This window comes from Bubalus bubalis, chromosome 22 (genome assembly GCF_019923935.1).
Source record: "Bubalus bubalis isolate 160015118507 breed Murrah chromosome 22, NDDB_SH_1, whole genome shotgun sequence".
NCBI lineage: Eukaryota > Metazoa > Chordata > Mammalia > Artiodactyla > Bovidae > Bubalus > Bubalus bubalis.
This window is the reverse complement of record NC_059178.1, coordinates 13888482-13915359: the sequence shown is the minus strand read 5'-3', so window position 1 is coordinate 13915359 and position 26878 is coordinate 13888482. Positions and strand designations below refer to the sequence as shown.

Genomic DNA, 26878 nt, shown 5'->3' with positions numbered 1-26878 from the left:
GAGAATTCCATGGACAGAGGAGCCTGCTGGGCTACAGTCCATAGGGTCGCAAAGAGTCGGACACATCTGAGTGACTAAGCCTGCATGTATGCATGATATCTAACTCAGAGCGAACACATCGTATGTACCTTAGTAAACACTAGAGTTATAAAAAAGAGGTCATTTCAATGACTTTTCCAATAGTGTTTCTACAGACTTTTTAATGATACAGAAATGTGTGTTTTTAATTTTATTAATGGGTTTACCTGGATGAATAATGTATAAGTAATGCTATCTCAGCCATTATATATAATAAATCACTGGTTTAAAACACAATAAAATAAAAAGTACTAGGGTAATAGATGGGAGAAGGCAGTGGCAACCCATTCCAGTACTCTTGCCTGGAAAATCCCATGGACAGAGGAGCCTGGTAGGCTGCAGTCCATGGGGTCGCTAAGAGTCGGACATGACTGAGCAACTTCACTTTCACTTTTCACTTTCATGCATTGGAGAAGGAAATGGCAACCCACTCCAGTGTTCTTGCCTGGAGAATTCCAGGGACTGGGGAGCCTGGTGGGCTGCCGCTATGGGGTTGCACAGAGTCGGACATGTTTGATGCGACTTAGCAGCAGCAGCAGTAGCAGGGTAATAGATAAGTCAGAAAAGGAATGAAACAGTCGGATTTAGCTGACTGCCTCTTCATTATTTCCTGAGATCACTGTATTATTAACAAATTAGGAAACATGACAAATATTCCAAATCCAGGGTTTGGTATGTGGGCCCCAAGTGTGTGTGTCCCAAAACATGCCACTGGAGTTCCAGAAGAAAATATTGTGATGTTTACTGATGGTCACATTTATGTTAAACTTATGCGGCATTTGGGAACCTGAGAGTGAATCTCTAAGAGTGGACCTTTCTTGGGATAGCTAAACCTGCTGCTGATTAGTTGCTTCAGTCCTGTCAGACTCTGTGCGACCCCACGGACTGTAGCCTGCCAGGCTCCTTTGTCTATGGGATTCTCTAGGCAAGAATACTGGAGTGGGTTGCCATGTCCTCCCATCTATTACCCTAGTACTTTTTATTTTATTGTGTTTTTTTTTATTGTGTTTTAAACCAGTGATTTATTATATATAATGGCTGAGATAGCATTACTTATACATTAATCATCAGGGCATCTTCCTGATCCAGGGATCGAACCCATGTCTCTTATGTCTCCTGCACTGGCAGGTGGGTTCTTTATTGCTGAGCCACCAGGAAAGCCGCTGGATAACTAAACCTACAGCAAGAGAACAGGCTGGAGGGAAGCAGTTCTGAGGTGTTCTCGGTCACACAGTTACAGAGTTTCTGAAGGGCAGTGGAGATTACTACCAGGCATAGCACAACCTCTACGCAGACAAGTGAACTGTAGAAATACATTATTAGTCCATCAAGAAGCCCCCATAAGAGGGATTAACCTGGACACAGAAGTGTTGAATTGAAATTCTCAGAGTGTTTTTTACAAGAGGTCGAACCTGGATGGGGTAAACCTCAGGGTACTTCCTTTCTATTGCTTCAGCATTACTGGATTGAAGAATTGCTGCTTCTTGTTTTGAGGTTCATTGCATTTCCCATTACTCCCAACTTCATACTCGAAAGGACTGAGAATTTCAAGTGGAGTATACTGAAGTAGACTCAGTATCTTTGCATCACTTCTGTATTCAATTTTTTAAATTCTTTCATATCCCTATTGAGTGTTTTTTAACTGAATAAACGTGGCTCAAATGAACCACCCAGCTCCTGTGGAAATTACATACAGAAAGATGAGACTTTATTACACACAATCCAACTAATGTGACCTTAAACAAATTTATAGAGGAACTATATATACAGTTTATATATATATATAAATATATATTAAAAAAAATATATATATAAAATGTATAAAGGAACTATTTATAGAAGCAACTTATGACTCTTACCCCTGTGGAGAAAGAAGGCATCCATGTTCTCAACTGGCATTTTGAAAATGGCACACAACCATCTAGCCAGATTGTCGACGATTGTCTGTCTTGTGAAAATTAAGTTTTGTGAAGACCCTGGTCATTGCATCGCTATTCGTTGTGTGGCAGGCCTCTGCAGAGTTCCAGCACTTGTCACCCTAGCAGTAACTGAAGGTGGAATGAAATATGAAGATACAGTACAGTTCATAAGACAAAAGTGGCTAGGAGCTTTGAACAGCAAGCAGCTTTTGTGTTTGGGGAAGTATGGTCCTAAAATGCGGCTGTGCTTCAAAGACTCCAATGGTCATGGAAACAACTGTTGCATTTGATAAAACCGGCTGTGTGATGCCATTGCTCGGAAATGGAATCTGAGATGGGATGGAATTTGTCGTAGATATTAGACAGCACACTGGCTTGGTGAATAAGTCTGATGAAGCTTCCATGCTATGTTATGCTATGCTAAGTTGCTTCTGTCATGTCCGACTGGCTCCTCTGTCCATGGGATTCTCTAGGCAAGAATACTGGAGTGGGTTGCCATGCCCTCCTCTAAAGCATCTTCCCGACCCAGGGATCAAACCCATGTCTCTTACATTTCCTGCATTGAAAGGCAGCTACTTTATGACTAGCGCAACCTGGGGAGCCTGAAGCTTCCACAGGAGTGTTGAAAAGCAGTTTTACCAGGCCATCAGCTTGGCAGAATTGCAACCTCTGTTCAAGTAAGTATGTTCAACTTACTTGGATACTAGCAAAGAATTCATGCTGTTCAGCATTTAAAATGTGCTTATAATTTGTACCAATTGACCTTTCCTGAAAACATGCGGTGTTGAGTCATGTCTTTAAATCTGTTTCCACGCCAGAATCTAATTAACATATAAGAAATTTAGAAAGACTAGGAGTATTTTGATACTCAGCATGATACTTGTGAAGTTCGAGTATCACATAGAACAAATCCCAGGAACCACGAACGCTTTATGTGGTTCATTCCTCTCATCATTTCAAAGATAGAACGAAGGGCCTCTGAGGTTGTTTGCTCACAATATGTTTATATCTCCCACATTCATGTCAGTATATATCAGATCTGCTCCCTTTTTAAATTAACCAAGACTTATAATGAGTATTTAATATCGCCCTATATTAAAACACCTTGTTTTGTGTTGCTGTAGAAGACCTTTATTTTGAAAATCTATATTGTACAGAAGCACAATGTCTTTAACATTTCCAGACCAAGGAAAAAAAAAAAAAAGCCTACAGTTAATTTTAATTCTAATGTTTGCACTTTGGGAGTGTTTGTACAAGGAAGGCCTGAAGGCCTGAAAAAAGAATGGGAGGGGGCTGTTAAGTATTTTTAGTAAAATGTTGCCTTTGTCTTGTGAAGGACATGGAGAATATGTGCTTTAATTTAGTAGATTTTGTTTTTAAAGGTAGAAATACTTTATTATTGTAGCTAAAACTATCAAAATATCTGAAATTCTTGTGAATTTTTTTCATACTTATCTGAAGTTTACCAACTTGGTTTTGTTTGAAATGTGATTTCTAACCCCTCTTGCAAAAAAAAAAAAAATCATTAGTGGGTTTCTGCTAATGAATTGAGCAGACATTCAATATTTTATATACCTTTTGAGCTGTATAACTTAGTATTTGGGTACTTGACAATTTGTTTTATTATGTAATTGATAAAATGGTGATGTGTAGCAACATTAGCTCAACCATATATTTATACTGTCTGGGAACATGTGGTCATAGTTCTATGGGAGAAATAATTTGTCAGTGTTCACCAGCTTGTAAAAATCTAATGCAAGAGCATAAACATTAAATAAATGAATAAATGATCAAAAGCATTTACCATCAAAAACTTATGCAAAAAATAAGCCTCCTTAAGAACAAAAGCACTTTTGAATCATAAATTCATAAAAATTTTAAAATTATTTTAAAATGTTTATTTCATCTTTAGACCATCATTTAAAATGTCTATTTTTATGTCAATTATATCTCAATAAAATTGGAAGGAAAAAGTCTATTTTGGAAAATATAATAGGCAAAATGGAATTCTCCAGGCAAGAATACTGGAATGGGTAGCTTTTCCCTTCTCCAGGGCATCATCCTGACTCAGGGATCGAACCCAGGTCTCCTGCATTGGAGGTGGATTCTTTATAGTCTGAGCCATCAAGGAAGCCAGAGAAATATAGAGGCAGATCAAAAAATTTTTTTGACTGATGAGCGGTACAAACAATGATCATTCTTCTCCAGAGTAGAATCATTTGGGGGCAGATATAGACAAACAAATGCACACACACCTAGCAAGTCTAAGCACCCCATTATAATTGCACCAGTGAGGAAAAAGGATGTTGCCTGCAGCTAGAGGAGAGGTGCTTGCTGGGGACGTAGAGAAGGTGGATGCTGATGTTTGGAGATAAGGGGGCGTGGTTAAGCTCCCTGACTCAGGTCCACCGCCTGGTGTGGACCACCGTCTGTTTGAAGGCTGTCTGGCCCTGGGCAAGTTCTGTCAGCCCTCCTAGTCTAGTTCCTTCCACTGTAAAAGTTGCAATGTAGTCTATATGAAAAAAAGCACAGAAAGTGTTTTGGTTGTCGCCTGGCAAATAGTAATTGCTTGATTAATATATTATCTGTTTTTCTTGGAAAAGGGGATTTAGCGACTGTGGAAGGTTCAAGGCCAAGTTCTTTTGCAGACATTTCAGAATAATATTTAGGAGACAGGGATTATCAATTAGTTGAAGAGGGAGACGTCTAGGATAGAAAAAGGAAGAACCTCTTCGGGAGGGGAAATTCCCCCTTTACATGGATCATGACAGCTGTAACTTTCTCTGCACTTCTTCTCTTTCAGGCTGTTCCAGATGTGGGTCTTTGGATTACAAAAATCAGAAAGCCACTCAGCCTAGCACAAAGTAAAGGGAATTACTCTAAGGATATAGAAATATAAGGAACCAAAGAGAGGTTTGATAGATCACCTTAGGACTGAGAATCGGAGTTAGGAACTGAGGCTACTCCACGCATGTCTCTGCCTCCCTTCCCCACTCCTTTATCAGCCTCCTCTGCCTACTCCTCCCAACCTGCCCCACTAAGGCCACAGCCTTACCCCGCCCCGCGCCCCATTACCTGACTGAGCAGAATCACCAATGAGCAGTGGTCTCTCAGCCTCTCCCTGCAGATTCTTACAAAAGGGAATCTGATTGGTTCAGTTCATATGCTGGAGCCACTTAAGTCCAGGCCCAGCCAATGGTCTGGAGTCCCTTGGATCGAGTGTACACCCCTGGTCCAATAAGCCTGGCCACCCCTCCCAAGATGAGGGTGGCACAATTTTTCAAGAGTGTACCCTGACACATAATGAAACATGTCTCTTGCAGACATGTGGGGGGTGTATCTCTTTGCCCCAAGTCATCATCGTGGACAAGGCCATTCATGGATGAGGCTCTCATGCCACTGACCTGTAAGGTCTGACCTTAAACGTTAAAGAAATTGAGGAATGCTTGACCATTCATGGGCTGCACTTTTTATCCTTGAATCTTGTGAAACAAGATCTGCTTGTGTTCTGTTCCCTTGTGGATTTCAGGGCTTTGTTAAATGAATATCACAAGCTCTTCCTGCTCTGCTGGATTAAAACAGCTTAAAATTTATGCTTGTGGCTACTTAACTTTCTGTTTCTTTTGCCAGTTGGACTATAAACTTCTTGAAGGGAGAACTTCAGGATTGGAAATAATCACAGATCCTCCCATTTTACAGGTGTGGAAACTGAGGCCCAGAGAGAGATGTCACACAGCAGAATAGAGGCAGGTGGGGTCTGGAACCTTGTTTCACACGTGAATTCCTCACTGTACCTTGCAATGCCTGAGACATAGCCTACACCCAATCAATATTTTTTGGTTCATTTCTTATTTGGCTTTTGCTTTTTTCAACTGCATCATTCTCTGTTGGGGTATCCCTTCCTCTACCAACAACTTCGGCCCTATAGGATCACTTTCCATCTGCCTTTCAGGTATTGGTCTTCAGGTTGTACAGTGGAAGCTGAGATGAGGCAGGGGTGAAATTTAACCTGATTCTATCAAGCCGTTATCTCTCCAGGCCAGCACCACAGTAACAGAGTGAAGACACTGGACTGATAACTTCCTTCCCTCTGTGGGGTCACTGGCTACCAAACTGATGCATGGTGAACCCACTCTGTAGCTTCCAGACAAAGACACGACTTCCGCAGTGCATCCCAGGCCAATGTTACAAAGCCCGGATTTAGGTCATTGCTGACCTCTTCTCAATGGGTAGATATATGTGGATCCAGTCTCACTTTCCTCTCAGAAGTCTTCTCTGACCATCCCAGACTGCTAGGAATGCTTTGTTCACTTAACAGCACCCTCACACAGGATAGCACCCCATCAGTTCTGTTATCTCTCGGGTGCTAGTGTGGTGTCCTCAGCTCCTGAAGGCAGACCATTTCCAAGCCATTTCTCTGCCCCTGCGCTTGGGTGGGCTCCCACCAGGCCTTCAATACATGCACTGGCTGTTGGAGGAAAGGTTGGCTGGAGTCAGAAAAGGATATAGGAAGAAAAGAGAATTATTTCATTTTGCTCATATCTTTTCTTTTTTAAGGTTGTTTTTTTTTTTTTTTTTTTTTGGTCTCACCACCCAGCTTGCGGGATCTTAGTTCCCTGACCAGGGATTGAACCTGGCTTATGGCAGTGAAACCACTGAGTCCTAACCACTGGACTGCCAAGAAATTCCCTCCTTTTGCTAGTATCTTAGGAAAGTATTTATTAGGAAAAGCAGTTACTTAAGACAGAGAGAAATAATCTGGCTTTTGATTTCTAGGCTATGTGGTGACAATTCAGGTGAAGGCAACTCTTAGTAACTCAAATCTGCCACAATTAACCAATTCCAGTGCCAGTTCATTGACTCTGCATCCAGCAGGTTCTCTGACCCAAGCTTGCAAGTAGGACATAGATCAACAGCAGGGAAGGAAGGACACCACGTGAGGGACTAATTAATTAAGGCCCAGGCCTCCCATACGGGAGGAAACCCACAATTTCCAGAATGAGTGACCCACAGAGTCTTCCTCTCAGAGACTCCCATTCCAGCCTGAAGTCCCCATCAGCAACGGCCAATTCAGAAAACTCTAGATAAAAAGACAAAGAAGTCATAGTTGGAGGAGAGACTGCCAAGAGGGTCTTATCGTCCATTGATGAAGGTGTATCAGTGGAGGTAAAGCAGAGGCAGGCTCTAGGATACAGAAAGCAGTAGGTAAGTGTTGCTGGGTGGAAAGAAGGCCTGTGGGAGCCCAGAGACACCATCTAGAGAAGGAGCCTTGAGTTCAGGGCAGGGCAGGGCAGGAGAGCTAAGCCCTTGGGAGGTGACGACTAAAGCTGCGTGAAGGTTCCTTGAAGACACAACCATAACCAACTTCACACATGAACATGTGTGAAGAAATTCTCCCTGCAGCACCAGCTCTGCTGGCCTAACTGCAGAAAAAAAAAAAAAAAAAAAAAAAAAAAAACACGTAGGGGTCATTCTCCTGGCCCAGAAAGACCCTGGGACAGGGAAAGGAATCAGCCATCACAAAGAGCTGCTGAGACACAGAACCAATGCAAATGCATTGCCACCACGGGTTCTCATAAGGCCAAAAAAGGGCGCTGAACGAGCTGCCCAAGGCCATTCTTTTGGAGGTTAAGTAAACAGCCCAAGATCGCAGATCCAGGAAGTGTCATGCCTGGAATTCAGGCTGAGGGGTCAGGCTGACTGAGGAGTCTATGCTGTCTGCTCTGGCCCTCTCACGGCAGGCGCAGCCTCCTAACGGCCGGTAAGCACTCTCCACGGGTGTTTTGCATTCTGCACATCGTTCAGCCTCTCCTCACCTCTGGGGGTGTGATTTACAGCACAGGCAAAACCAAGACCCAGACAACTCCATTCTTCTGCCTTTCGAAGTAGCAGGCCTATCACACAATGTGCAAAACACCACTGACAACAAAAGGTGGGTAAAGGGGCATTTGCTGAGGGGATAGACTCTGGTACTATTCGTGCATATTTTGTAAACCTGGGTGATTGTGCAGATGTTAAAAGCGCAAAAATAACTGCTGAGCCAATGAGGCATAAATGCTAGGAGGGACAAAGCAGCGGGAAGAGTCAGGTGTACTTAAACATGCTCCTTCACCGTGGGGATTGGGCCTGGCGTGGCTTCTGACACCCACTCTACCTCTTATGAATGCCTGACTATGGGCCTGCTGCCTTTCTCTGGAAGGGAGGGGATGACCCACCTCCATGCCCTTTGGTCCGAGAGTCAAAAGAGCCAGACATGGCTGCAGACGCTGCTTTGCTTTCCTCTGATGGCTTGGCGCGTACCAGGAAGACATGCTCTCTGCTTTCAAAGAAATCCCACTCCTCCTTCAAGGCCCACTGCAAGCCCCACCCCTGGTGAAAAGCCATCCCAGGCTCTTTTTGCCCTCTAGACCCACCCTTCATCCCTGATCCCCCTTTTGGAGACTCCCTTTTGCTCTGCCAAATTGCTAGGACTTTCAGAATTTGCTCTTTTATCTCTGTCTGGAGTCTTTATACCCTGTAGCCTTCTCAGAGGTCAACTCTTTCTTTTGCCTTTGTTAACATTTTTTAGTAATTCTTACCTAACATACTGCCTCCTCCAAGGAAGCCTTCCTTGATCCTCTGCTACTCGCATCCATGCTCTATCCTGGCTGGCTGCTTCTCCTGAGGGTTCCATAGCACTTTATGCCTATACCTATGTTAAGTGTGGACTTATACCCTATACCTTCATTGACTGCAGTCCTTACTCTAGACTTTGAACTCCTTGAGGGTCTCACCTGTCTTGGCATCCCCAGATCTGTTCTGTCTGTGAAAAGTGCTCACCAAATGTTATATGAATTTATAAACAATTTTCTTCAGCAGCTATACTATGTCACTTCCATGAGTTTATAACCCTTTTCCATGAGTTTATAATCCCTTTCCTTGAGTTTAAGGGAGTTCATAACCCCTTTGCTTGGAGGGTGTACAGCATCATATATTTCTCCAGAAGGCTTTTCTGTGCTAAGCCCAGTGCCCAGCACCTAACAGGTACTTGGAAAATACTGGTGATTTGGTAAAGTGATTACTGAATTACCCATTGCGCTGAAGTCTCCGGTCCACCAAGTCCCCTGCCTTAGCCCTTAGCATAGCCAATGGAAAATTAATTGGTTGCAAAGTGCATATCTAATTACAACATCCCGCCCCTGCCACTGAGATGTTCAAATGTTAATTATAACATACGCATTTCAGTAACAGACGGTAGCATTTAATAGAGCATTAGTAACTGCCCTTGGGCCGCCCAGGGCGTACACAACGCTCCCTTTTATCTGCTCTAAGGACGGACTTAGCACTTAAGAGCAAGGAAGTCCTCGTCCTTAAAGCCGTCCTGTCCCTAAAATCAAATGTTTCCTTCCTCGCCCAAGTCCCCAGTTGAGGTCCCCACGCGGGGCGGCGCCAGCGCGCTGGGGGTGGGGTGGGGATCGGGCGTCGGGCGTGGGGTTTCGGCGAGGCTAGACCTGCTATCTGGGCGGCTCGGGCGGCCTGCCCCCGCGCCCCGGCGGCGCCCCGGTTCTCCAGGGCCCGCCATCCCAGGAAAGAAAGGCGAACTACATTACCCAGCAGGCCTCCCGCCGCCCTCGTTCCTTTCATGTCTTTGCACGTGGCCGGAGGGGAGGGCGGGGCCTGGACGTCACCCTCCTACATTCTCTTTCCCTGTGTCAGAGCAGGGATCATTTTTTTTTTTTTTTTTCCTTCCTCTGCTCCCTCCCCCCGCCCGCCCCTCCTTCCCTCCTTCCCTTCCCTCCCTCCCTCCCCTCGCGGCTGGGTTTGTGCGCTGGGGCGCCGGAGGCCCCCCTCCGCCGCCGGGACGCGCGGAACTCGGGACGGGGGATCGGCTCTCCAGAGCCTCCTCCCTCCCTTCTCTTTCCCTGCCCCCTTCCCCCACCCCCCCACCCCACCCCCGACTCGGGCTCGGAGCGGCGGCCTGAGGAACCCCGAGGTGAGCATCTCCCCGACCGTCCGCCCCCCCCCCCCCCTCCCGTGTAGTCATCTCCCGTTGCAAGTCGATTCCGGGACCGGTGAGGAAGGGCTCTGTGACGTGTGCGTGCTTACAGATAAATCCGGGAAAACCACTCCAAACAATTAGCCCCCTAGCCCCCTACCTCCTCCTCCCACCCTGCGCCCGGGGCAGCCGGGCGTCCGCGCCCATCCTGCGTCCCCGCCTCTGTCGGGGACGGCACTCTGAGATCTCGCCCCCTCCTCAGGTTTGCCCCTTCTCAGCCGGTTCCCCGCCAGTAGGGGAGCCGTAGCCCTGAGGGGAGGAGGGGGGCTCTCAGCGTGGGGTGAGGAGGGGGTGCACGGTTGAAGCCCGGCTCGCGTTGGAGCCGCGCGGTGTAGCCGCTGTCATGTGCCGGATTCCGACCCGGAGGGAGGAAGCGAGCGAGCGAGCGTGATTCCTCTCCCTTTTGTTTTGAAGCCCGCATTTGCTGCATTGGTTCAGGAACCGGCCAAACTTGCAGCTGTTCTGACCGTAGTCGGCGGAGGTAGGGAGCGCGGCTCCGGGTGGCGGCTAGGGGCCGGAGGCTGCCGCGCTCGCGGCTCCCGGAGGGACCCTAGGAGTGTCTTCACGCTGCCCCTCCGTCCTCCGGCGACCGATTGTGTCTGTGGCAGCGGCCGCGTGTGAGTGTGTGTGTGTGTGTGTGTGTGCGCGCCCGTCCCCGCGGGCGCGGAGATGTCTGTCGTCTAGACAGGCTGCACCCTCCCTCCGTCCCTGGTGAGCCCGCGGACCGCGGGGGTCGCGGGGCCGGGGTGGGAGCAGAGGAGGAAGCCGGATCGCTGGCTTCACTGCGGTCGCAGCTTTGGAGCTTCCCCACGGCAGTGATTCTCCTTTCTTTTTCTACGTTCTTATTCCTGTCGCCATCCTGTGTAATCGGGCCTGGGGAACAGACCTGTCTGGCGGAGTCAGGGTTAAGTTGACAGGCTCTGAAAAGCCAGCTCGCGGTGGCTGGTGACCCGGGCCGGAGCGGAGTGGGCTCCGGCTCGGGTTCTTTAACGAGCAGGTGACTGTCCCGGACGCGGGTCCTGGTGGGGTGTGTGTGTGGGGCGGAGAGGGGGATCGTGGGCGGCGGGCAGGGGGGCGGTGGTTCGGCTGCAGCGGAGATCTGGTGCCCTGGAGGGCCGCATGTCGGAGCCCGGGTACCGCTGCGGGAGGCGTCCCGGGGACCGCGCATCTGAGTTGGGTCCGTCTCTCCTCTGATGTTAAATGACAGTTGTGGCGGGGGAGGGAGGTGGTGGAGGTCTGAGCCCCTCATCTGGGCGGCTTTGGCTGTTTGGTTTCGCGTAGTTTTCAGGGTAGGTGTTGGGGGGGGGGCGCAGGTGTGAACAGAGAGGGAGGTGCGGCGTGTAAAGGGGAGGGGTAGCTGGCGGCACGGTGTGCATCCCCACTCAAGGAGTGAGGCGTCGCCTCCCCCGCCCAGCTGTTTGTGTACACACCGCTCTGGCGTGTGTGCGCGGCGGGGGGGCGGGGACCGCAGACCGATGCGTAGTGGGGACGCGCGTGGGCCCCGAGCCCCCGCGGGGATCGGTCCCGCCGGGGCTCGTAGTCATGTGTGTGTCCGCGCCAGCGCCCTGGTTCCTTGGAGAGTAGGGGTCGTGCGGCCGGGGGCTCGGGGAGATCCTGGGGTTGCGTGTGAGCCGGGTCGGTGAGAGAGGACCCGGCCAGAGACGTGCCGCGGTCCCTCTCCTCGAGTCCCCGACGCCCACCCCCCACCCCCCCCCGCCCCAACCGGACCCGGCAGGCTGGCCATCTACTCGGCGGCGCCGCGGGCTGGTCTGGCTGGGCCTGGAGAAGCGGCGGGGCGCTTGTGCGTCGCGCCCCCGCCCCCCTCGCTTGACCCTTGGCCCGGGGCGCGCTGTGGGTGCGCGCGGCCGCTCCTGCCGCTGCCTTCGCAGATCCTGGAGGGAATCGACGCGCCCCGCGTACTACCCCCTCCCAATTCCTCCTCCTAGAGACAGTGGAGGCCGAAGGCTGCCCGGCCCGCCGGGTTGCGCGCTCCGCCCGGAGCTACCTCCGGCACGGGTGCCGGCTGCCGACTGCCCAGCCGGGCGCAGGCAGGTCTTTGCCCTTCCAGAGCTGGGTCTCTGCGACAGGGGATTATCTCCCAGGCTCAGGGCCCGTGCGCTGAGGGAGGAAGCCACCGGAGCTGCTGGTTCCGCAGCGGCTGGGGGCTTCCGAAGGCGAAAGTGACACAGCACGAGCGCCGCTACCGCCCGAGCTGAAAGCGAGAGGAAGGAGCCGCCCAGAGGGCGGGGAGGGGCCGCAGGCTGTCCGGCCCTGTTCCTCCTGTCCAGCGCCGGGTCTGGGCTGAAAACCTTACGGAGCCTGGCTCCGAGCATTCTGGGAACGCGCGAGAAAAATTGCTTGGCTTTCAAGAAAACCCGGTTATACTGGAACAGAACGCACTGAGCAGACGTTAAGATGTTTGGCCCCTCGCGGAATGCACTCAGGTGGCCCCAGGAAGCTCCCTTAAAGTGTTTGAGACAGGATTCGATTTACACACAGATCATCTCACCCTGCTGTGTCAAGTGTCTGTCTTGGATAACGTGCACTTGGAAGCAGTAATTTTGTAACGCATCCGGGGGTACAATGTCACCAGTGATTAACAGATTACTAGAATAATAATATGTTTGCATGTCTAGGCGCCCTCCCCATCATCGCATTTATTAAGACGGCCCCGTGAGGTATGGGGGATATTAACCCCATTTTACAGAACCGTACATTGAGGCTCAAAAAGTAAGGAGACTTGCCTGAAGCTTCTCTGTGATTTCACTTCTTAGAATGTGGCTTTTGGGGGGGGGGGTTGGTTTAAAATAATTTTATTTGTTTATTTATTTATAGCTGTGCTGAGTCTTCCTTCCTGCCCAGGCTTTTTCTAGCTGTGGTACACAGACTTCTCATTGCGGTGGCTTCTCTTGTTGTGGAGCACAGGCTCTGGGAGTACTCGGGCTTCAGTAGTTGCCTCACATGGGCTCAGTAGTTGGGGGTCCCAGGCTCTAGAGCACAGACTGAATAGCTGTGACCCATGGGCTTAGTTGCTCCGGGTCATGTAGGATCTTCCCTGATCAAGGATCAAACCCAAGTCTCCTGCACTGGCAGGCAGATTCTTTACCACTGAGCCACCAAGGAAGCCCAGTCTGTGGCCTTTTAACTTAAATAGTGGCCAACTTTTTTTCTTCTTTTAGTAAGTGTAGGTCTTGGCACCCTAGGAAATACTAAACCTAAGACAGGGGATAAATTATGGTATTTCAGTTTGATCGTTCAGTTGCTCTGTTGTGTCTGACTTTTTGCAAACCCATGGACTGTGTGCAGCACCCCAGGCTTACCTGTCCATCACCAATTCCTGGAGGTTACTCAAACTTACGTCCATCGAGTTGGTGATGCCATCCAACCATCTCATCCTCTGTTGTCCCCTTCTCCTCCCGCCTTCAGTCTTTCCCAACATCAGGGGCTTTTCCAGTGAGTCAGCTCTTCACATCAGGTGGCGAAAGGATTGGAGTTTCAGCTTCAGTATCAGTCCTTCCAATGAATATTCGGGACTTATTTCCTTTATAATTGACTGGTTTGATCTCCTTGCAGTCCAAGGGACTCTCAAGAATCTTCTCCAACACCCATGAACAGTATGAAATTATGGTATTTATTCTTTGTCAAAAAACACTTGGTTCGCTGCCAGTCCTAATGAGAATAAGCATTAAAAAAGCAGAAGTCTGCATTGCTGTTATTATCACTTATCTGATAATTTACAGTTGGTGAATGATTGTCAGCTTTGATGCATGCAGTATGTACCAGAATCATAACTGCATGTAATAAATACATATGGATATATGTTTTTGCAACATATGCCTGTGTTCATATGGGTGTGCTTATGGGGTCCCTATTGAATCTAAGGTTTGTTCCTTGCTGGTTCCAAAACCGTGGATTTAAAGTATAGCTCCTGAGAAACCATCCAGGTTCTACTCCCTGCCCCCTCCATCTCCAGGGATGGAAGCCTTTAAAAGAACAAAAAGCTCCTATATAACTGTGTGCATTTCTCAGAGTTCAGGCAGTGAAGGTTCTCAGACACAATTAGGGTTGGCTAGGTTATCAACTATTCATTTACAAATATGTATTGAGCATGTTTGTGTTTCTTGAAGTACACATGAAGAAAATTTAACATACAGTTTAGCACTGCTTGCCAAAACATCTTCTAGCTGTGGAGATAAATGTAAGATTTTGAGTCCAGCAAATATTTGTTGAGCACCTTTCCTGGGCTACTGTGTTTGGGGCACACAGAGACAGGATAGCAGAAACAGCTAAGTTGCAGTGCAAAAAAACAGATGATTCAGAGCCTACAGGAGGGAACAAATTGTAAATATTTTAGAGCACTCACCCTGGGACTTAGTAAATTTCACATATGTTGGTTGCAAGGAACTCATAGTGCCAGTCTCTTTCCTATAGCAAATGCAGAAAGAAGCAACAGGGGAAGAAGAGCCTTGTTGCTCTGAATTTCAAACTATTTGGAACCTGCCAGGTGGGCCCTGGAGGTCTGTCCTTTTGTAGAAGTTAGGCGGCTCATGGGAGATGACCCTGAAGCCAGCCCACAGGTTAGTCTAATGGGCAGTGAGGAGCAGACACATTGTCCTCCAGGGTCCTGCCCCAGCTGTGATGGGCTGTGATAGCCTGTCTTCAGTGGCTTTTGATCAAAATCTCAGCAAGCCCTGCCCGAGTTTAGTAGTTTCTGTCTCATAGGTCTGTGTATATTTTCTAATATGAGTCTGCTTTTTTTAGCTGTTCATTGCCCAACTGACTTCTGGGGTCCCTGACACTGTTCTCCACTTTCTTCTCAGTTTTAGGGTCCAAGGGACAGAGGAGCCTAGTGGGCTGCAGTCTATGGGGTCGCACAGAGTCGGACACGAGTGAAGCGACTTAGCAGCAGCAGCAGCAGCAGCAGCAGCCTTGTTTTAAGTTCACATCATGAACAGGGAAGCAGGAGGTGGTGGTTAGGATGAGGAGAGAATTCTGAGCCTAGAGCGAGAACAGGAGGTACAAACAGACGGGCAAATTGCAGTTTCTGGGAATTCTCCAGACCTGATGGCGTTTCTGCATAGCTTACCCAATAACGCGGCAGCCCCTTTTGATGTTCTTTTAGGGGGGTCCTCTACCTCTGGGCCTCACTGCTGACTCACTGGTCACCTGAACTCAGCTGTTCACATTCAGGCTTTTTGCTCTTTTGCCCTCCTGTCTCATCCTGCGTGCAGTTTAACTTGGAACATTGCTGTCACCGTGGCCTTCTCTCAAAATTACTGCGATGCTATCGACCGCTGCCTGTTACATCTGAATTAAACCCAGGCCAGAGCCGTGGTTCAGAACAAAGTGAGAACAGACACATCCTGAGATCCAGACACCCCGGGAGGGCCTTGCTGATAAGCTGAAGACCCCGAGGCGCAGAGAGGTGAAATGACTCACCCAAAGTCACAGGGAGCCCTTGGCAGAGTGGAACAAGAACGCCTACTAAATTTTGATGCCTCATTTAATCTTTCTCTGTACTGTGACGCTTTCTTTTTAAAAAAAAATTAATTTTTTTTTTTTAACTGATGGATAATTGCTTTACAGAATTGTGTTGGTTTCTGCCAAACACTGTGATGCTTTCTGGAAAGAGGTGGGGTTCTTACTTCCCGAAGAGTGAAAGCACTTCATCTTTTTCTTTCTTCTGGAGTCTTGAGATAGTTTTCCTTTGATACTGGTCTTCCTTGCTCTGTCTTTCTTCTCTAGCTCCTAGGAGTCCGGTGTATTTGGGAGAGGGTTTTATGCTTGGGGCCTTCTGGTGCGCTTAAGTTTGGTCTGTGGCTTTCCCTTCCCATGGTGGGGTCCTCAGGAACCTCGTAAAGGTGTTTGCCAAGCTATTATATATATGCATTTTTCTAGGAGGAGGATCCACAGACTTCATTCGATTCTTACCTAACTCAAGTAAGGACAGGAACTACTGGGGTGGGCATAGTGGAGTTGGATGGGGGATTGGTTGCCACTGGAGACAGTCATGTTGCCCTACACTTGACTTGGGTGTGCAGTTTATGATGTATTTCACACCAGTGACCTCATCTGCTTTTTATAACAGCCCTGTGAGGCTGTTATCATTATTCCCATTTTGCAGATGGGGAAACTGAGCCTGTTAGTTTCAGTGACTAACGGTTAGTGACATGCCCAAGTCAGAAGTAAGCAGTAGGGCAGGCATCTGATCCCAAGTCTTCAGACTTCAAATCTGGTGTCTTGGGCAGAGGTGGTCCACATGCCACATCCTCATTACAGTTTTGTGAGTGGAGGGTCTCAAACTTTTTGGAGCTTAAAAATTCTTTTGTAGCTCCTTCTTTATGATATCCACTGCTAGCTGATGTCCAACCATGGAGTCAGACCGAAGTCCTAAATTACCCAGGGGGTGGGATGATAAAGTACGGGAGGCAGATGTCATAGCAGTGATAATGTAGACTGGGGCTAGTTTGGGATGATTTTATGGAAGAGGTGAATTTGGAAGTAGGCCTGGGGTCATGGCAGACGCTATGGCAGAGGTTTTCAGCTGGGGCCATGACCCAAAAGGGGTGAAAGGGAAATTGTCTGTGCTTGGGCAGAGTGGAGCTGACCAAGGAGGCTGGGTGGATCCTGCAGTCAGCGGGGGCTTCTTGTAGTGTCTGGGCTTTTTCTCTGCCCTGGGGCTACAACAGTGAAGAGGCACAACCCTCCTGCCTTCAAAGAGCCCAGTCTCCTGGGAGAGACAGACGCTGAAACAGTTAAACTCAGCATGGCGCGGTGAGCGCAGTGGTGGAGAAGGTTGCCTGCCAGACAAGGGCCACCTGTTCTAGCCTCAGAAATCAGAGAGGGCTTCCTTAGGGAGATGACGCAGGAGCTGAATCTGAAGGTATGAAAAAGAATTAACCTGGAGAGGAGACAAGAGAAGGATGTTTAGGGGGAAGGCACATGGGTGCAAAGGCGTGGAGGCCCAAGGCTGCCTGGGTGTAGGAAGGGGCAGCAGCAGGCTGGTCAAGCACAATGATGCGTGTGTACAGAGCCCAGCTCTGAGGACATGAAGAGCCTGGCTGGGGACCTCGCATTTCGGCAGGGCGGATGGGACTTACAGTGGGCCAGAAGCAAGCAGGACTGGGAGCCAGGCGGCCCCTGGGCGGTGAGTCAACAGCAGGTTCCGTGCAGGGTCCAGTCCCTGGAGAGGAGGCCTGGAAGCAGGGCTGTGTGGATGAAGGTAGAGGAAAGGTCACATGTTAAAGCCACTTGGGGAGTCAAGTCTGCAGTTTTTAGTGCTTTGAGGGATAAGGGAGGAGTCCCAGTTGATTCCCAGGTCTCTGGCCTCCTGGACTGAGTGGATGGTAACCTTTACTGGAGTGTGACCTTCTGCTGGTGGCTGGAGCAGATGTGCTGGGGTGTTGTGGTGAGTTTAACATAAGACTCGTCGAGTGGAATCGCAGGTAGGATAGTCCAGTGGAGCTGTCTTCTCCTGCGTATAGACCATACGCAGGGTGGAAGCCTGAGCTGGAGGTGTGGGCAGGAACTGCAGTCCTGGGAGTAGGGGGAGGTTGGCTGTGGGACGGGACCGCCGTGGGGGCTGCTGTAGACAAGGAGAAGACCTCTTCCTCCCGTCGTCAGAGAAGCCTTTGTCATGCCGGGCCCGCTGTCGTCAGGGAAGCCAGGCGGGGATGCTGTGTCATGCTGGAGGCCCAGCTGGCAGAATCCGGAGACGGTTGAGAGCGCGCCTCAGCTGGAAGCATTTGAGTGCGTTAGGCGAGAGGCTTTGTCATTTTTTAACAACCCTGGTGAGATCTCTGTCCTGGACTCTCAGGCTGGGAGTTGAGAGCAGGGGAGACCTGTACCTCTTCCCACGAATAGACTGGTCTAGTTGGGAGATGAGATGAGGACCTGTGAAGCCACTAAACAGCTGTGATAGCCTGGGCAAATAGTGGGCTGCTCCTTAAATGGAAGAGGTTTGCGGGAATTTTCTCTCCTGCTATGCTGCATTTAAATAGAGCTGCTGTGTTTCCGGCTGAGCGCCAGTCTTGCCATTTCTGAACACCCAGGACCTACATGGTAGGTGTTCATCGTATGTATTTAGATCTGCAGGGATGTGACCAGAGTTCGTTGTTTGGTGTGGGGTGGGGGTGGGGGTGGGGGAGGTCAGCCCGGGGAGGTTCCTGTGAACAAGTCCAAAGAGGATTCCAACACTGATTTAGAATATTTTTAGTACCATAGTGGAGTAAAAATCTTGAAAACCTTCCAACTACCAAGCACCTAGAAATGTCGTATGAAATACAACTAGCATCCTTTCAGAGAAGAGCTGAGCTCCTCATTTGGAAGGGCAGTCCCCAGGGAGCTCAGAAGGGAGCGCGAAGCAAGCGCTGATGCCAGGCCTGGCCTGGGGGTGGGGGTGGCTATGGGTGTCTTGAGGGGTCTCAGAACAAAAGGCTGTTGAGCCCTTGACAGTGCCTCCTCCAGGGTCCAAGGTGAGACTGGGAGTTGGCCTGGAGGGCCATGCCTGGAGGGCCCTGCCTGAATCGGGCCCCTGCAAAGGTGTGCAGGCTTGGAAAGAGGATGGAACAGACAGCCGCCCTCTGGCATAGAAGCAGGGGAGGGGGAACTTGTCTGTCTTGGCCTGAATTTGGGGGAGGAAAAAAAATCGTTCCTGGAACCTTGAAACCTCAGGCCTCTTGTGACTGTGGATGGCCACTACGCACGGCTTGGGGCTTCCCTGCTGTCTCAGATGGTAAAGAAATCTGCCTGCAATGCGGGAGATCCGGGTTTGATCCCTGGGTTGGGACAATCCCCTGGTGAAGAGAAGGGCAATCCACCCCAGTATTCTTGCCTGGAGAATTCCATGGACAGAGGAGCCTGGCAGGCTATAGTCCATGGAGTTGCAAAGAGTCAGACATGACTGAGTGACTAACACACACACATGTGGTCCAGAGGTCCCCAAGGAATTAGCACATAAAGCCTCTGGGGGCCAGGGTCTTCCTGCCTGTGGGCTCTAGGCTCTCAGGGGTGCCAGGAAGATTCTGGGGCTCTTCACCCTTCACTGACTTGGGTCTCCTCCTTGGAGAGATGCTGTAGGACCCGGGGGTTCCTGAGTGAGGAGGAGGAGAGAGAGGCCTTGGTGGGAACCTTTGATAGGGGCCTTTGTGACCTGTGCACACTGCAGAGGGCGTGTGCAGGGCCCTGGAGAAGGACTGTGCCGGCCCCAGGCTTCACCTGTCAGCAGAGGCCTGCAGACAAGCCTGTCCAGGAAGGCCTCACGTCCTCTCCACTGTTGATTCAGGCCGGATCTTTCCAGACGAGGCTTCTGCCCAGGTTCCCCCTCAGTGTGTGTGTGTGTGTGTGTGTGCTTAGTCGCTCAGTCGTGTCTGGCTGTTTGTGACCCCGTGGACTGCAGCCCACCAGCCTCCCCCTCGGGGTACCCTGTGCAGATTCCAGCTGCTCCTGGTCCCTCCAGACCATGCATCCCAGTGTCTACCCTAAGCCCAGAGTCTTGATTTTCTTGAATTTTAAAATTAGGAGACATCTTAGAGGTCATCTAGTGGGCCTCCTCCCTGGAGTGGGAATCCTGTCTCCACCAGCGCTTGCTCCAAGGCTTTCTGTGGCCGGGAGTGTGCAGCTGTGCCGGGAGTGTGCAGCTATACCAGACAGTGCCTTCCCTCGTTAGAAGGCTCTTGCAGCTGGAAGGCCTCCTGTGAGCCTCAGGCGCTGCCTGACGGTTTCTACCCATCGCCCCTTCAGCTGTGGGCTGTTGGGAGAGATGTTTTGGAGGCCTTTCAGCATCCTGCTCGCTTTTGCTGGAAGGGCCTTAATTTGTCAAGTTAAGATTCTGTTGAGAATCGAGCCAGCTTCCATCCTAACTTAGCAAAGAGGGAGCTTTTGAAGCTGAGATGTAAGGTTTGCTGAGCTGGCTGTGATGTAGAAGTTTTGAAAGGTTGGCTCAGTGCTTTTTAGATTGCGACGAGAGAAGCAGTTCTATCCTCCAACCTCAGAATACATTTCAGTAGTAAGTGACTTGGGAACCTGATGCAGGGAAAAAGTGAAAGTCACTCAGTCTTTGCGACCCATGGCCTATACAGTCCATGGAATTCTCCAGGCCAGAATACTGGAGTGGGTAGCCTTTCCCTTCTCCAGGGGATCTTCCCAACCCAGGGATCAAACCTAGGTCTCCCACATTGCAGGCAGATTCTTAACCAGCTGAGCCACCAGGGAAGCCCAAGAATACTGGAGTGGGTAGCCTATCCCTTCTCCAGCACATCTTCCCAACCCAGGAATGGAACCAGGGTCTCCTGCATTGCAGGCGGATTCTTTATGAACTGAGCTATCAGGGTTAACTGAGTGTCTCTTAGGTGCCCTAGTAGAGCTAGGTGTTCTCTGTATGTGTTACTAAGTAAAAGTAACCCCTGTGAGGGAGAGGAAGAGAGGCAGAGACATGGAAATGCCCAACTGTAGTTGTGACAATTGGGTCCGAAAGTTATGCAGAAGGAATGTGTGTGGTTCCATCCGGAGTGGGTGGGGCAGGCATTCCCCACGCTGCTCCCTTATAGGGCCGTCCCTTGGGGGAGGCCGTGCCCTGATCTCACCTCGGGCCAAGAACCCACAGGCCTTTGCTGTACTCATGGGTCACTTGCTGAGATACTTACAGTCTGCACCATGAGATCACAAAAGTGGCCTGCTGGACAGTGTGTGTCCCCAAGCAGGAAGGTGTTGACAATGACAGTGTTTTCCCAGCATGCAGTTTATTTGTCTCTGGGTGTCGGTCTGCAGCGCCCTGGGCTCTTCTTTGAGGAAGCCAAAGCCTTTCTGCTCCTTTGCATCCCCAGGTGGGCTGGCATCTGCGGGGTCCATTTAGTCAACAGGTGCCGTGTGGGCTTATGCAGAGCACGAGCCGCCTTTGCCCCGGGATTGCATCAGCCAGCTGGATGGCCAGACATCCTGACAAACCCAGTGGTGAAGGTCAGGGATTCTGGGAAGGTACCCAGTTTCTTCTCCCTCTAAAAACTGTTCTCCGTGTTCACATTCTGCTGGCTTGCCCCAGACCTTTCAGCTTAAGACTCTTCTGTTAACATTTGGTGCAGTTTAGCAGACTTGTTATCAGACGCCTGCTGTGGGTCAGAGGAATTCGGGTGAGCCTGGCAGGGTCCCTGCCTCCCGACTTCATTTTGGTGGGGAAGACAGAATGGCCTCGTGTTCGTGTGGTGTGGGAAGTATGGGGGTAAAGGAAAAGAAGAGTGCCGAGGCAGCCAGAAGTAAGATGTCTCTTTTTTTTTTGTCCAAATGGAGGCACCTTTGAGCGTGAAAGGGAGCACACAGATGTAAACGGGGACTGTCCTGGGCAAATGGGGGTTTATGGCCACGTGGTCCTGGGAGGGTGCAGGTGTGTGGGCCATACCTGACACCCTTGTCAGTCCTTTGTACTACAGGATGCACGCAGGGATGCTCTAGGGGAGGGGCTTGACTGCAAGAGAAACTGGCATCTGTTTCCTGTTTTTCTCAGGGGCCAGAGGGGAAAGCTTTATCTGTGGCAACTGTGGACCACGAACTCTGATGGGATTTGGTTTAAGGTCACGAGGTTTCGTCTTATATCGACCTCACTGTGATCTCAGTTTTGGAGTCAGAGATGGACATTTGGAGAGATGAGAACCACCTGCCTTGTAGAATGGTATTGGCTACAGCCAAAAGAACACTGGACTAACAGTTGCTTAGAAAACAAGATGTTTATAGACATAACTAACCAGGAATCTAAATGTTGGGGGTTTCTAAAGTTGCTTATTTCTGTGGGGCAGTGCTAATCTTAAGCATTTGTTCTAACCTTCCAGACAGCCATTTACAGCATATTGGGTCAGGCTTGTCCCCTCACGGTCACCACATTGCTGCCACACTCCACCTGTCACATTCCCATGTAACTGTATTGGAAGGCAGGCAGGCAGGTGAGTTCCTCCATGTGTCTTTAAAACATTTTTTCTTTTCTTTTGAAGTGTCAGATCAGATCAGATCAGTCGCTCAGTCGTGTCCCACTCTTTTCAACCCCATGAATCGCAGCACGCCAGGCCTCCCTGTCCATCACCAACTCCTGGAGTTCACTCAGACTCACGTCCATCGAGTCAGTGATGCCATCCAGCCATCTCATCCTCTGTCGTCCTCTTCTCCTCCTGCCCCCAATCCCGCCCAGCATCAGAGTCTTTTCCAATGAGTCAACTCTTCGCATGAGGTGGCCAAAGTACTGGAGTTTCAGCTTTAGCATCATTCCTTCCAAAGAAATCCCAGGGCTGATCTCCTTCAGAATGGACTGGTTGGATCTCCTTGCAGTCCAAGGGACTCTCAAGAGTCTTCTCCAACACCACAGTTCAAAAGCATCAATTCTTTGGCGCTCAGCCTTCTTCACAGTCCAACTCTCACATCCATACATGACCACAGGAAAAACCATAGCCTGGACTAGACGGACCTTTGTTGGCAAAGTAATGTCTCTGCTTTTGAATATGCTATCTAGGTTGGTCATAACTTTCCTTCCAAGGAGTAAGCGTCTTTTAATTTCATGGCTGCAGTCACCATCTGCAGTGATTTTGGAGCCCAGAAAAATAAAGTCTGACACTGTTTCCACTGTTTCCCCATCTATTTGCCATGAAGTGATGGGACCGGATGCCATGATCTTCGTTTTCTGAATGTTGAGCTTTAAGCCAACTTTTTCACTCTCCTCTTTCACTTTCATTGAGAGGCTCTTTAGTTTTTCTTTGCTTTCTGCCATAAGGGTGGTATTATCTGTGTATCTGAGGTTATTGATAAATCTCCCAGCAATCTTGATTCCAGCTTGTGCTTCATCCAGCCCAGCGTTTCTCATGATGTACTCTGCATATAAGTTAAATAATCAGGGTGACAACGTACAGCCTTGACATACTCCTTTCCCGATTTGGATCCAGTCTCTACATGGTCATCATTAGTTTCCTGACCCAGGAAAGCACCACAAAGTGGCTGATTTAGAACAGCAGAGATTTACTGTCTCATGTTTCTTGAGGATAGAAATCTGAAATCACAGTGTCATCAGCCCATGCTTGATGTGAAGCTTTTAGGGAAGGATCATTCTTTGTTCACTTTGGACATCTCTCCAGATTCCAAACCAGTCCAGCATGACACAGGATGGTGCCCTGAATAAGGATTTGTGAGTCTCTACATATTCCTATTCTAAAGAGGAAGAAAGATAATCCATCATACTGTTCTGGGTTGAATTGTATCCCCTCTAAGAGTGTGTTGTTGGGCTTCCCAGGTAATGCAGTGGTAAAGAATCTTCTTGCCAAGCAGGAGACATGGGTTTGATCCCTGGGTTGGGAAGATCCCCTGGAGAAGGACATGGCAACCACTCCAGTATTCTTGGCTGGGAAATCCCATGGACAGAGGAGCCTGGCGGGCTACAGTCCATGGGGTCACAAAGAGTCAGACACGACTGAGCAGCTAAATAGCAACAGCAAGAATATGTTGTAGTCTTAACACCCAGTACCTTGAAATGTGAGTGTATTTGTGTGGGGCCCTTAAAGTGGTAATTAAGGTAAAATGAGGTCCTACGGGTGGCTTTAGTGCAGTATGATCGTGTCCTTAAAAGGACATCGGGACACAGATAAGACATAGACACCTGAGTCGACCATGTGAGGACACAGGAGAAGGTGGCCATCTGTGAGCCCAAGAGGAGAGGACACAGAAGAAACCCAGCCTGCTGCACCTTAATGTCAGCCTTCCAGTGTCCAGAAGTGAGGAAATGAGAAAGCAAGTTTCTCTTGTCTTGGCTGCCCTGACTGTGCTGTTTGGTTATGAAAGCCAGGTTCCAAATCCAGGCCTACGTTGCTGTAGAACCTGGACTCTTGGCACTGTGAGCTGCTGTTTAAGCAGTGGAGGAGATATCTGTCAACTCAGGGATTGAACAGGTGGTATTTCTGCTAAAACCCTGGGGGCAATCCAACAGTAACTTTTAAGACCTAGCGTTTGTTAGGTATTACTGTGTTAAAGTGCTTAGTGAGCACTTTACATGTGTTACCTTAATTAGCCTATTTTGTAGGTGTGACAATGAGGGTACAGAGAGGTTAAGGGATCCACACTGCTAGTAAGTGGCATAGCCTGTTTTGCTGTGCGAGTTTTGTATTTCAACCATCACACACAGGGGCTGACAGATGATGCTGAGGTCCTCGTGTGGTGTTCTGGGAAAGTCATTGTTCATGGTGTGCGGTGTGTGCGCTAAATCGCTGCAGTCATGTGCAACTCTTTGTGACCCTGTAAACTGTAGCCAGCCAGGCTCCTCTTATCCATGGGATTCTCCAGCAACAATACTGGAATAGGTTACTATGCCTTCCTCCAGGGAATCTTCCCAACCCAGGGATCGAACCTGCATCTCTTAAGCCTCCTTCATTGACAGGTGGGTTTTTACCACTAGCGCCACCTGGGAAGCCCGTTGGTTGTGCGTCTGCCATTAATGACTCGGAGAAGGCAATGGCAACCCACTCCAGTGTTCTTGCCAGGGACGGTGGAGCCTGGTGGGCTGCCGTCTATGGAGTCGCACAGAGTCGGACACGACTGAAGCGACCTAGCAGCAGCAGCATTAATAACTTGGGTGATCTTGGCTGAGTCACCTAACATTGGGATGTTTTCTCCTCACTGACCCCAGGGACTGGATGAGATACTGTCTAACATCCCTGATTGGCGCCTTCAGAGGTTCCTAGCGCCAGGCCTCTAAGGCAGGCGTTACATCCTCAGCATGGGCTGCCTCAGGGAAGGAGTCATTCCTGTGACGTCATCTCGGGCCTTTGTCCACACCTGAGGTAGCAGCTCCAGATCTGCCTGATTGGTGGTTTGGACCTAACAGTTTGCTCCTTCCCTATAAAATCAATTTTTTCAATAAGGTAGAAATTATCCCCACCCCATGCCAGGCCCAATTCTAGGTCTTTTAAGGCTGCAGGCTTTGAGTTACATCAGCCAAAGGGTATGGGGAGAGTGTTGCTGATAAGTGATGTGATGTGTTTTCTTCCTCTAGGTTGACTGCAAACTCATTCATACCAGAGAGAAACAAACCACGGGGGGCAGCACCCCGTAAGAGCCCACGTTGAGCCAAAGACCTCTGCGTCTTTTGCCTTATCTTGTTTCCATTCCCCACGAGACCCAGGTAGATGGCAGGCAGGATGAGGTGAGGAGAGGGCGGTGGCCTGGTTCTAGGATTCCACAGGCTGAATGCAGCGTGCTAAGGACAGGGGCGATGTGGGCTGGGCTGCTGTGGACAATCCTGGGGGCCTGGTTTTAGTCCTCTGGCAGCCCGGCCCCTGCTTTATCCCCACAGGGTCTTAATGATTTTAGTTAGCTCATTAGAGCCAAGTTTACTTAATGCATCTGGAATAGATTTTAAAACCAGAAAAGCGGGTGAGTGTCTTTCAGAGTTCCCAGTTCCCCAGCTGCCTGCTCATGATCTCCATAGATCTGGAAGCCCAACCTCTCTGGCTCCAGCATTCAGACAGCGGGGAGGAAGCCTTCAGATCCTAGTGGCTGAGGACAGCCTGAGGACCCGGACCACTGTGGCTGGGCGGTCGTCGGAGGCACCAGGGTTATTACACCGGCACTCTTGTGAAGAGTGGGAGTGGGCAGGGCTAATGCACTTCTTCTAATGCGGGCATTGAAGCGGGCAAGACTAAGTGACTTGGCCAAGGTCACATACCACATGTGTCAGTGAGAAAACAAATTACGGGCTGGTTCTCTATTCAGTAAACCTTTCTCTACCATAAGGTACAGCATTCAGACACTGTTGGGGATTATAGGCTGATTTTCAGTCGAATTATCTAGGAAGCCACATATTCATTTTAAAATGTGCATTAAAGAAAGAAAATGTCACTAGTATATGAAACTTTTCATTTCATTATTGCTTAGCAGGAAACTTAGTTTAATAAAAAGTCCACAAAGTCAACAATGATATTACACCTGGTACCCAGCTAGGATAGAAAACCTCCAAGGTGGTGAATTTGGGGGAAATGCTGCCAAAATCAAGTTTGGGTTAGGTTTCTGTCACTTGGCACTGGGTGAGTTCTGAATAATACATGACTGATTTCAGCCCAAGGCTACCTCTTTTCATGTAACAGATGTTGGTTTCTAAGTATTGATTTACACAAAACTTACATACATATGATTGTAGTTTGGATTCATAAAAGGAAAGTGAAAGTCGCTTAGTTGTATCCAACTCTTTGCAACCCCATACAGTCCATGGAATTCTCCAGGCCAGAATGCTGGAGTGGGTATTCTGAGTGGGTTTTCTTCTCCCTCATTGTGGGGCGGATTCTTTACCAGCTGAGCCACAAGGGAAGTCCAAGAATACCAGAGTAGGTAGCCTATACCTTCTCCAGGGGATCTTCCCGACCCAGGAATCGAACCAGGGTCTCCAGCATTGCAGGCGGATTCTTTATCAACTGAGCTATCAGGGAAGCTGTCATGAAAGGAGGTCATTACCTAAAGAAAACCTAAGTAAATATTTTTGTAAAGCAAAGAATCCTTTTATATATAGATAATATCTGGTTTCTTTCCAAAGCAAATTTAACCTTTTAAACAACAATTTTTATTATCTAGGATTTTGATAACCAGAAACTTCTTCCTTAAAAAGTTATTTATTTGTTTTTTTTTTTTTGGCTGTGCGGGGTCCTCATTGCTGTGTGGGCTCGTCTCTAGTTGTGGCGAGCAGAGGCTACTCTCTGGAGTGTGTAAGCTTCTCATTGCGATAACTTCTCTTGTTGCGGAGCATGGGCTCTGTGGCGCTCTGGTTTCAGTAGCTGGAGCTTGTGGCCTCAGTAATTGTGGCTCCCGGGCTCGAGTACAGACTCAGTAGTTGAGG

At 49.2% G+C, this 26878-nt stretch overlaps 1 protein-coding gene and 1 pseudogene across 1 annotated transcript in view; both read left to right on the top strand.

Annotated features, from left to right (window-relative positions):
- Window positions 1-1736: 1736 nt before the first annotated feature.
- Window positions 1737-2287, top strand: LOC102391304 (annotated as a pseudogene).
- Window positions 2288-13567: 11280 nt separating this feature from the next.
- The window catches only part of CTIF (cap binding complex dependent translation initiation factor), a gene marked incomplete in the record, with an annotated part of 281742 nt that continues 268431 nt past the window's right edge, over window positions 13568-26878 (top strand). Inside the window, 1 exon segment of the mRNA XM_045164048.1 lies at window positions 13568-17440.